This window comes from Triticum aestivum, chromosome 7A (assembly GCF_018294505.1).
Source record: "Triticum aestivum cultivar Chinese Spring chromosome 7A, IWGSC CS RefSeq v2.1, whole genome shotgun sequence".
Lineage (NCBI taxonomy): Eukaryota > Viridiplantae > Streptophyta > Magnoliopsida > Poales > Poaceae > Triticum > Triticum aestivum.
In genome coordinates this window covers 738,008,269-738,018,718 of record NC_057812.1, presented here as the reverse complement: position 1 = coordinate 738,018,718, position 10,450 = coordinate 738,008,269, and the positions used below count along the sequence as shown (strand labels likewise).

Here is a 10,450-nt window from a genome sequence, read left to right as displayed (position 1 = left end):
CCTCCTTTCAGTCTAAAAAAACAAATTCCAACACATCTTAGCTATGCAGAGATTGGGTATGTGCTCATTGTGATTGTATCCTCTTGATGCCATTTTGAGCTAATAAAATCCATCCTTTATAAAATAAAAAGTTGGTTCAAGCTTGCCTTTGCACGTCAATATGCAACTTATATGTACCACCGTCTTTTTTATACCCTATTTTTCTGTCGGTAGGGACCAGAAGGGCATGTTCCTGAAAAATTGTGGAAATCGTGGCCCTATTAGCAACACAAAATGCGCCTAGCCATGCTGTTAGTGTAGCTCGTCTCTTCACACAGGTCACTGGTTCTAATTATGTTATGTACCTAGTTTTTTCCTCTTTTAAAACACAAAGGGCCCATATATGTGTGTGTGTGAGAGAGAGAGAGAGATAGATAGATAGATAGATAGATAGATAGATAGAGAGAGAGAGAGAGAGCAGCGTAGAAAACACGAGATGGATGGGATTCGATAACAGGACCATGACACGCACACGAAGGATCAATAGCACCACACCACGTGATGTTACAAGTTAGAAGTAACATATGGATGTTATTTGACCCTTTTTTCAAATTCAGGCAAATTAGAACGGTAACTCCTTTTCTTCGTAAGCAGTGGAAATACTTTCCTGTTTCGTGCCCTTTGTCCGTGCCGGCCTTGATAGGCTCCTCTTCTTCTCAGTTTTGGCACCAGTTGCTGAATGTTCGTGATGATTTTAGTTCTTTGGTTAAATTTTCGGTTGGTGATGGCTCCTCGGTTAGATTTTGGACTGATTGGTGGATAGGGGAGGGGCCATCTGGTGGTGGTCTTCCCTATTTTGTTTTCGTTTGTCTCGTCTCCTTCGGCCTCCATCGCGGAGCTCGTGGCCAGTGACTGGGACTTCGGTTTTCACCGGCCCTATCTCCTGCAGAGTGGGAGGACTAGCAGCGCCTCGTTGCCTCCGTCCCTACGCTCTCGGAGTCGCCAGATGAGGTTTCTTGGCCACACTCGGCCTTTGGATGGTTTTCGATTAAATCCTGTTATCGTTTTTTTCTGCTGGGTCTCCTGTCTCTAGGTTTAAGCCTATTTGGCATGTGAGGGTGCCGTCCAAAATCAAGATTTTCTTGTGGCAGGCTATGCGTGGCCGGGGTCCCTCCGGCTGATCGGATCAAGAAAAGGAATGGGCCTGGCTCGGAATTTTGCTTCCTTTGCGGATGTTTGGAAAACATGGATCATATCCTCTTCCATTGTCCTCTAGCCAGGCTTTTCTGTGTTAGGATGATCTCCACCGTGTGGGCCCAACGGCCCACCGGGCCCTTAGATCCGCGTCCTGATCGGGGGCGCTCAACCCACTATGGATGACGGGCCCCTGTCACCTGCACTATATAAAGAGGTGGGGGCCGGCGGCTCGCATGACGAGGTTCGTCCAGCATCGCACACCCCACCTAATCCCCTACCGATCTAGGGTTAGTGCAGTGCTGATGGGAAGCTCCGCCACCACTACTCTCTGCCACCACCGCCGCCATCCACCATGGCCGGCAACTGGAGCTCCTCGAGCCACAAGGAGAAGGTAGGTTCACCGGATTAATCTACCCTACCCGATCCACAGATCTATCAATGGTATCAGAGCCTGATTGGGTCTAGATTTTCGGTACAACAAAGGAAAGTAAATCCCTCCCCAAAGAACCCTAACAAGATAGGACAAAGTTTCACCGGAGAAGGGCCTCGGGCCTCGCCGGCAAAGTGCGCCGCCACAAGGCCGCGCATGTTCCTCTCGATCCCGTCGCGCATCGGCAAGCCGTGGCGACAGGGACGAAGAACCTACCCTGAAAGGGGCAAAGAGCACAGCAGCCACGTTGTTCGACGGCGGCGCGCTTTCGCTAAGGGAAACGCGTCACCGGCGAAGGGGAGGCAAGAGCACCACCATCGTCGAAGGGGAGCAGAGCACGATGAGTTGTCTCTCTCTCTCTCTCTCTCTCTCTCTCTCTGTCAAAGGTGGCGCGAGGGGAGCGGGCTCGACCTCGCATCTCTCTCTGTCTAAGGAAGAAAAGAGAAGAAATGGTGCTCGCGCGACGCCGTCGCCGGTGGCCGGGGCGAAGCTCTTTCTCCTCCATTGTCATCTTCAAAAGGGGCCAGAGGAGGAGCGAGCGCAGCCGTGCCTCACCCTATCTGCCACACAAGAACCGGAGGGAGGAAAGGGAAAGGAAAAAGAGCGCAGCGGCACGGCGCGGTGGCCGGTCGACGCCGTCGCCGGCGGCCGGGGCGCTGCCCCTGTTTCGCCGCTGCGGGACAGAGACGAGGAGGAGAGAACGACACGTGGGGGGAAAACTGGCTAGGGTACGATCGGATCGATCGGGGCGGCGGTTTTGATCGACCAAACAGCACAGATAGCCGTCCGATTTGATCTGACGGCCACAAGCAAACCCTAGAGCGCGCTGGGCATTAATGGGCCGAAAGTGGAGGCGTGAGGCAGCCGCCCCTGGGCCGTGGCCAGCCGTCGCGGGCGCGCGTGCGGGGCGCTGGGCCGAGGCCGCGGCCGCACGCGCTCCTGCAGCTATTTTCTTTCAGTACATAAAATAAAAAAGAAAAAAAAGTCTCTGAAAAGTAAAGTAAAAAAAATTTTCTGATATTTTTGATTGTTCAGAAAATATAAACGTTCAGAAAAGTATAACAGAAAAAAATTCTGAAAATGAAAATAGAATTTTTCAGAAAAAGAAATGTTCATTAATTTTACAAAGAAAATAATAAAGTTCATGAATTTTGATTTTGTCAAAGAAAAGTTTCTGTAAAGAATAAAAAATTCATGAATTTTTTTATTCATGTTTTCCGCTGCAAATAAAAAAATGCTAAAAGTGAATAGATCTAAAGTAAAAGATTATATTCTTGCTTCTCTACTGCTTTTTTGAACCAACCGGTTAAAATTGCTTAGAGAGTAAAAGAGCACAGAATTATTTCTGAATAGAATATTATAAAGTTTCCGCTGCAAAGTAAAAGTTTTATCATCCAATTAAATTGGATCCAACGGGAAAATTTAATTGGAAGGACTATTTTGAGCAATGTTTTTCCCCTGTGGGTGAAATCTGATTAAGATAGTTTCCTCTATGACAAAAGAAAGATATTTGTTTTATAGTTGAAATATGGTATTGTTATTTTCTGACTAACGTTGATGATAACAATACTATAATTCTATGACTCTCATGTTCAAAGCTTAAACTCTGATAATTTTTGCATCAAAGTGATCAATTTTCAGAGAACAGTTAAAGATGAAGAAATGCTCTTGAACTAGAGAAATGCATATTTCTTGTTTCCGCTGCAATAAAGTTGATGATGATGATTATTTCTTAGCAAAGTTGTTTAATAGAAATACTATCATCACATTATTTATGAGTTATATGCATTATTTCCATTTCCGCCCAACGGTGATATGGAATTAATGTAGAAGAATGAGTTTTATTCTAATTCTACCACAACGGTGATTCAGAGTATAAAAAGGAAGTTTTACAAAAGTTTAATGTGCATATTTTTTAACCATACCAACGTAGGGTTATTATTATGCTCATTATTGTTGATTATTGGCTATGTTTTCTCAGACTAAAAGTTTTTCATGCTTTCATTCGTGAAAGCGAATGGCTGGGTACTTGTGACCCGAAAGATGACCACGAAAGGTCATAACGTGAGGGAGTATGTTCTCTCTAAAGAATGGCTTCAAAAGAAAAGAATTCTTGGATATTAATCCAAGAGCAGAAAACAGATAGATAATTGAGAGTCTTGGTTGATGAATGTCTTTCATGTATACTATATGAAGAAGATTTTTCAGTCAACATGATTTGAGATAAAACAAGCAACATGCGTGTTTAATTTGACCAACGTCGGATCAAGCATGTTGTCAAAGAACATTCGGATTTATTTATAAATTTGATGATTGAATATGCAGTCAAAAGAGCCAATTCTGGCATTCATGTTCCTTACAGGGAATTACCTACATAGCGGGAAAGAGGATTATGATAAAACGCGCATGGCGGGGAAAGTCTGGGAAAATACCTGCGTAACTGGGTAAAGTTGACATAGTATTATGTCAAAAATCCTATATGTCAGGAGAAATTCTGGCAAAGGACTTATCCTGTATGACAGGAGAAAGATATGATGACTCATGTGCTTAATGTGTCTCACTCTAGGAGAAAAGTATGGAGTAGCTATTATGCTTTCCTAGTATCGACCGTACACCTTATATGTAATGGTCATTAAGCACTCAATAAATCCAAAGAGATTAAAAGTTACAGATGAACCTAAAGATAAGAATGATATGTAAGTGTGACTTGCAAAAGTACTAATGATAAAGAACTCTGTTGAGTTTCTGCAATGAAATGAGGAAAAAGTACTCCCATACTAGTTAAAAGATAACTTCATTTTGTATGAAGAGATAACTTCATTTCGTATGAAGTAATCTGATGAATGAAGTAGATAATCAAAGTTTCCTCAATTCACAAGAGTTATCAATGGTTTTCGAAATTGTGGCAGAAAAGTTCTTGCCACATTTCGAGGGGGAGAAAGATATATGAGACAAATTAAGAATGATGAAACTCCCCTATACTTTAGATAATGTGATGAAGAATGTGATCGTCTGGGGATTATGATGGTCATATTAATACCCCTAAAGAAAAGAAATAGTCGTATTTCTGGATCTTTTACAGTTCTGAAAGTAGAGTAAGGAATACTAAGACGATGCTTAAAGTGCCATAAAGAAGAAAGTTTTAAAAGAATAAACCCAAATTATAAAGTTTAAAGATACGCCATTTTTAGTGAAGATGGAGTAATCTGGGGGAGCATGCTGTATGACCTATACAACATATCCCCATACGAAAGAAGTGCTAGTACCTGAGAAACTGATGGTCTCAAGGAATGAGAAAAACAGATACTTCTGATTACTATAAAGTCTATGTTAGTGAAATTCAAATGGAGGTTGATCCCACCTCATTTAAAGCGCTCATTCGAGCTTTGAGAAGTGTCTGCTTATCTAAATGATAAGAGACTATGTGAGATGAAATGAAATTGGTGAATCCCGACGATGTTCGGGACTGATGAGTAATTTTCAATGTGACTCCAAAGGAAATATGTAAAGGTGTAAAACACGACTTAAATCGAAAGGTTTTTGCGCGTTTTGCACTGAATAGATTACAATGAGTGTTGGTAGCACATCATGATCTGCGTTACATCAGATGAAAGATATTATGATCTGAGTTACATCAGATGAAAGTAAAGAACACAAGGGATACTGCCTAAAGAAGTCTTTTATGGACTAAAGCAATCAAATGTTGTTTTGGGTTAAAGAAAATGAGAGGACAATTGTATTTGTGCAAAGTTATAGAATGGGAAATTCATTTCCTGATCCTGTGTGTGTGGATGACATCCTACTTGCTAGTGGTGATGTCAACCTACTGCAGGAGGAGAAAAGAAGTTCTTGTCCTCAAAGTTCAAAAGAATGTTCTCGGTAGAGTGTCTCTCGTTATAATTATCGAGATTCACCAAGAAAAGAATAAAAGGGGTATTAGGAATATCACATGGACATGCTAAGAAATGTCTCTAAAGTATGCATGCGAGAAAACCTACGCCTGTTCTTATAGTCAAGGGTAATAGAACTGGAAACTATGGTGTTCCAAAAGTTGATGAGAAAAGATTGAAAACGGATATGGTACCATATGCTTCAGCTGTTGCAAGCTCAATATATTGTCCTGACACAGTTCACATATCCGGGTTGTTTTGGCAATGTCTAGTCCATATATAGATCACTGGAATGGAGTCAAAGATATCGGCCTCATGCTGAAAGAAATAAGTGCTCTCGAAATATTGTGAGTACAAAGACATGACTTGTGAAATGTATAGCAAAATCCACAATTGTCGCTAACTTTCACACTTGGAGTTTTGGTGTGGAAAAGCTCCAAAGAATGAACAATTATCATCAATGTGATGCAAAGATATTTTATAGCTTGATATGAGGCTGAGGGACAGGCAAAATGGTTAAGGAGACCTGTACCCGGAGTTGATAATGGTTGACAACAGCGATAACCATGTTAAGTAATTCACTCCTATGACAACGAGTCAAGTGTGGTGCCAAACACATTGACACAAAGTTGTACGTTGTTAAGGAGAAAGTCCGGAATTATGTTGAAATGCTTGGGGCATAAAAGCAACAGACAACTGTTTGCAGATCTGCTTATTAAAGGCTTACCGCCCAGTGTGTTCGGAGAACACACAGTCGACATGGGTTTTATGGTATAGTCTAAAATTTCCAGACAATAAAAGGGCCCAAGGTTAACGAATTTGTTTCAAAACAGAGAGGTACGTTGTGGCTGTCTGATTCTATCGGCAATTGAGCTGTGACGATGAAACATGTTCTATGTATTGATCTGTTATGAAACGAGGAAAGTAAAAGTATAAGATCAAAAGTAAAAGTTGAGATCAAGGGGGAGAATGTTAGGATGATCTCCACCATGTGGGCCCAACGGCCCACCGGGCCCTTAGATCCGCGCCCTGATCGGGGGCGCTCAATCCACTATGGGTGACGGGCCCCTGTCACCTGCACTATATAAAGAGGTGGGGGCCGGCGGCTCGCATGACGAGGTTCGTCCAGCGCCGCACACCCCACCTAATCCCCTACCGATCTAGGGTTAGTGCAGTGCTGATGGGAAGCTACGCCACCACTACTCTCTGCCACCACCGCCGCCATCCACCATGGCCGGTAGCTGGAGCTCCTCGAGCCACAAGGAGAAGGTAGGTTCACCGGATTAATCTACCCTACCCGATCCACAGATCTATCATTCTGGAGTTGTCGCGAATGGATGGGCATCTCCTGGCCCCAAATAGCTTTGGGGAGCTGTAAGCCCAGGCATCGTCTCTTTCCGGGCAATCCAAGAGGTTGTTCTGGTTCGGTTTTTCTGCCATGTGTTGGATCCTATGGACTACCAGGAATAAATTTACCACTGAACAGGTGTTCCCTAACAGAGCTGTTGACTGCATCTTCAAATTTTCTAACTTTTTGCAGCAGTGGAAATCTCTGATTAAAGATGGCGACCTGGCGGTTGTGGAGCTCCTCATTTCTTGTGCTCGCGCCTCAGCTGCTGATCTTCTGGCTAGGTCCCAGGATCCTCCATAGTAGTTGGTGCTTACCATGGTTGTCATTATCTTTCTTCTTCTTCCGAGTGCTCCCTCCTTAGTTAGCTTTGGGCTTGCGTGCCTTGTTGCCGGTTGTGGCATGTTGCTACATTCTGTTTACCTTGTGCTGGTGTGACCTTTTGCTACTTGGGTGTTGTCTTACTACCTCGTTGGCTCTGTTGGGATTTATTAATTTAAAGTCGGGCCTTGGTCTTTTCTCTAAAAAAAAGCAGTGGAAATCTGGTAACAGCTCTGTTACGAAAATCTTAAAGAGAGAAAATTAACCTTGTTCACACCACAACACATCATGGAAATAGCTCATAATCTCAAACTTACATGCTGAACGTGGTTAGGTAAGTGGGACAATGAGGACCGATGGGAAGGAGAGGTGCGTAGAAACTCCTGGCCATAGGCGCTCTGGGAGCCTCGGGGAAGCCACGGGATCGCGCCGAGAATGAGTCAAGATTTTGGCTACCGCCAGCATGAAGGCGAGCGAGGCCACCATGTCTCCTTGTCACCTAGGATCGGCAACAATGCTGTCATGATGAGCAAATGTTATCCTCTTGTGGGTCTAAAGAACAAAGGACATTCTGAAGAACAGAGAACATGACTCCGACTAAGAAGAGCACAACAGAGGATGGTCTGAAGAACAGAGAACATGCGTACAACTAAGGAGAGCACAATGTAGAGCATCGCTATTTCTGATGTTTGTGTGTGGCGAGCTGTCACCATGTAATTAAGTCACAAAAGGTAACTAATTCACAAATATTTATCCAGGCAAATATTAATCATCCATCACATTTAGCTGGCTCTAGGAGAAAGAATCCTCAACTCGTTTCTTTCCCCAAAAAAGACACCAAAAATAGCATGAAATTAAAAGCAATTGTCTAGCACGTAGCTGGTGCAACTATGCTTGAGAAAACAAGGTGCTGACCGACGATTTCCTGACTGTCTACTACAACAAGTTTTGCCCGGCTCCAGTGAGGGAGGGGCGATGATAGCGGCGCGCCTTTGGCTCACTTTGGTGCTTGTAGTCGTTTCTAGGTGGTTTACGGATCTAGATGTAATTTTTATTATTTTTGGTATTTGTTATACTATCACTACTGATGATGAATAGGTTGGAAGTTTTTCCATAAAAAAAACAAGGTGCTGACAAAAAAAGGTGCAACTCCATACTTACATCCAACTAAACAACAGAGACCAAATAAACAACCTAGAGAAGAGATCAACTAAATAACAATTCCAATGATTACATTGGAATTAAATATGATTTGGCTCAAAGAACATGATGAATACAATGAAGCACATAGACGAATATAAGAATTTCAAGAAATTAACGGAATGTCTCGTCCTAACCACCAAAGCCAAATAAAAAATGAGAAGAGATCGGCGCATGTAGCTCGCCTCCTGGCTTACATGGGAGGGAAAGGACTCGAACCGAACCCCATATCAAAGGACTGCATCTGCATCATCTCGTTGCTAGAGAAGCTGGCGCCAGCATAGCCACTATAGACTAGGGCGTCGAGGTCCCCTCCGGAGCTCACCATGTCAGGCCGACTCTCCTGCTGCTGAAGTGGTGCTGGATACAATGCGGGAGACCCCATGTCTATGATGTCGGTGGTGACACATGGAGCTGGCGGCGGCGCCTGGGAATGGATTTTTGACATGCGTTCGCTGATGCTCTTGAGAAGCATGTCCACCTTGTAGCCAACTCTGGTGAGCTCCTCGATGTTGAGGCCAACAAGGCATGAGTGGTCGCCATGCATGGTTTTGTGAAGGAGGTACCTGATCTCGCCGTCCTCGCACTCGTGGTTGGTCTTGTCGACCTGGTCCCGGAGCTTGCCAATGCGCTTGGTGATGAAGCCCTCCTGGTTCATCACCTCCTTGCATTGCCCCATCTTCAGCATGTTTTTGAATTGATTCAGGATATCCACCGCCTCGACTTGGGAAGGGAACACCTCCGGCGCCGCCTTGCCCTCGTCGTACACTAGTACGCAGGTCTTAGCATCGCACAGGATGGCTAGTTCGTCCGCCTTCTTCATCAGGCCCTTGAGGCGCTTCTTGAATCTATGGTGCCGGGTCGAGTCATGGGGGATCTACTGGAGGGTCTCGTTGTGAGCCATTGTTGGCAAGAGGATAAAACTAGTGAAGGAAAAGAAAGTTGTGGTTTCGGCGAGGGAGGAGGGGTGGATTTATAATGGAGGGATCACCGTGATTTGGTAAGAGTTTATTGTGACAGGTACGAAGAAGATTGCCTTATTTAGTACTTGTGAACGCGATCGAATATCTAGAAGATCTCCCATATGTAAATTTGTCGTCAATTTAAACCTACTAACTTGGACGCGATAGACCATTACCGTTCCCCCATATGACGGGAGCGAGACATATCATACATGTGCTAATGGTTTCCCCGCGATGTGTCCGCTCGCGCTGGAACGCTTCACGCATGACACAATGATAACCTTCTAAGCCCATCAAGCCATGCAAATGAATGGACCGAACACAAGTCTTGCTCCTATTGGTCAAGCCCATAAAGACACTAATTTTGTACGAAACAAGTAAAAATACTGACGCAAAACCTCATCGCTGGAAGGAACAAAGAAAGCTCGAAGGAAAATAAAAAATAAATAGGCTCAAATCCTATTGCACTAACTCTCATACTACTATGATTTTCAAAGTATTCGACCAACCGGCTAACCAAAAAATGAGGCCAGAAAATACATGAAAAGGAAATAATCCATTCATCTATCAAAAGGTTGCTATGTTTGATTAGTTGTGGTTGACTAAGATGAGATAAACAAAACAAGATAAGTTGCCATGCTTTGTGCGCCACAAAAGAACATAGAAAACAAATGCAAAAGGTTGAATTACTTTGATAGTAAAACTGTGACATATCAAACAACACACACGTACACTCACCTCTTTGAACACACACATGCTAGTGCTACCCATATGAGCACTTCTAAATACCGAGCCGTGACAACATCTAACTACTATAGATTTGGAAGCACTTTTACCCCTCATCATTGATAGGCCACTAACCACGCGTCGGTGATGAGCATTATCATTGACCGGTCGACTCAGGCGCATCAATGATAAACTTTTTGGGGCTTAGTAGAATTCTTATCCCAGGCTGGTCTAAAATTGACCAGCCTCTGATAATTCGATAAAGGGCATTTGGTCTAGTGGTATGATTCTCGCTTAGGGTGCGAGAGGTCCCTCTTTTTTTCTCTTTTGTTTTTTACCATTTTTACACATGTAGCTAGCCAGCGAATTATAGATGTCATGAAAATCAATCTGTGTG

General features: G+C 43.7%; 1 pseudogene; it reads right to left on the bottom strand.

Moving 5' to 3' along the window:
* Positions 1-8,558: 8,558 nt before the first annotated feature.
* Positions 8,559-9,269, bottom strand: LOC123150688 (agamous-like MADS-box protein AGL80; annotated as a pseudogene).
* Between the last annotated feature and the right edge of the window lie 1,181 nt (positions 9,270-10,450).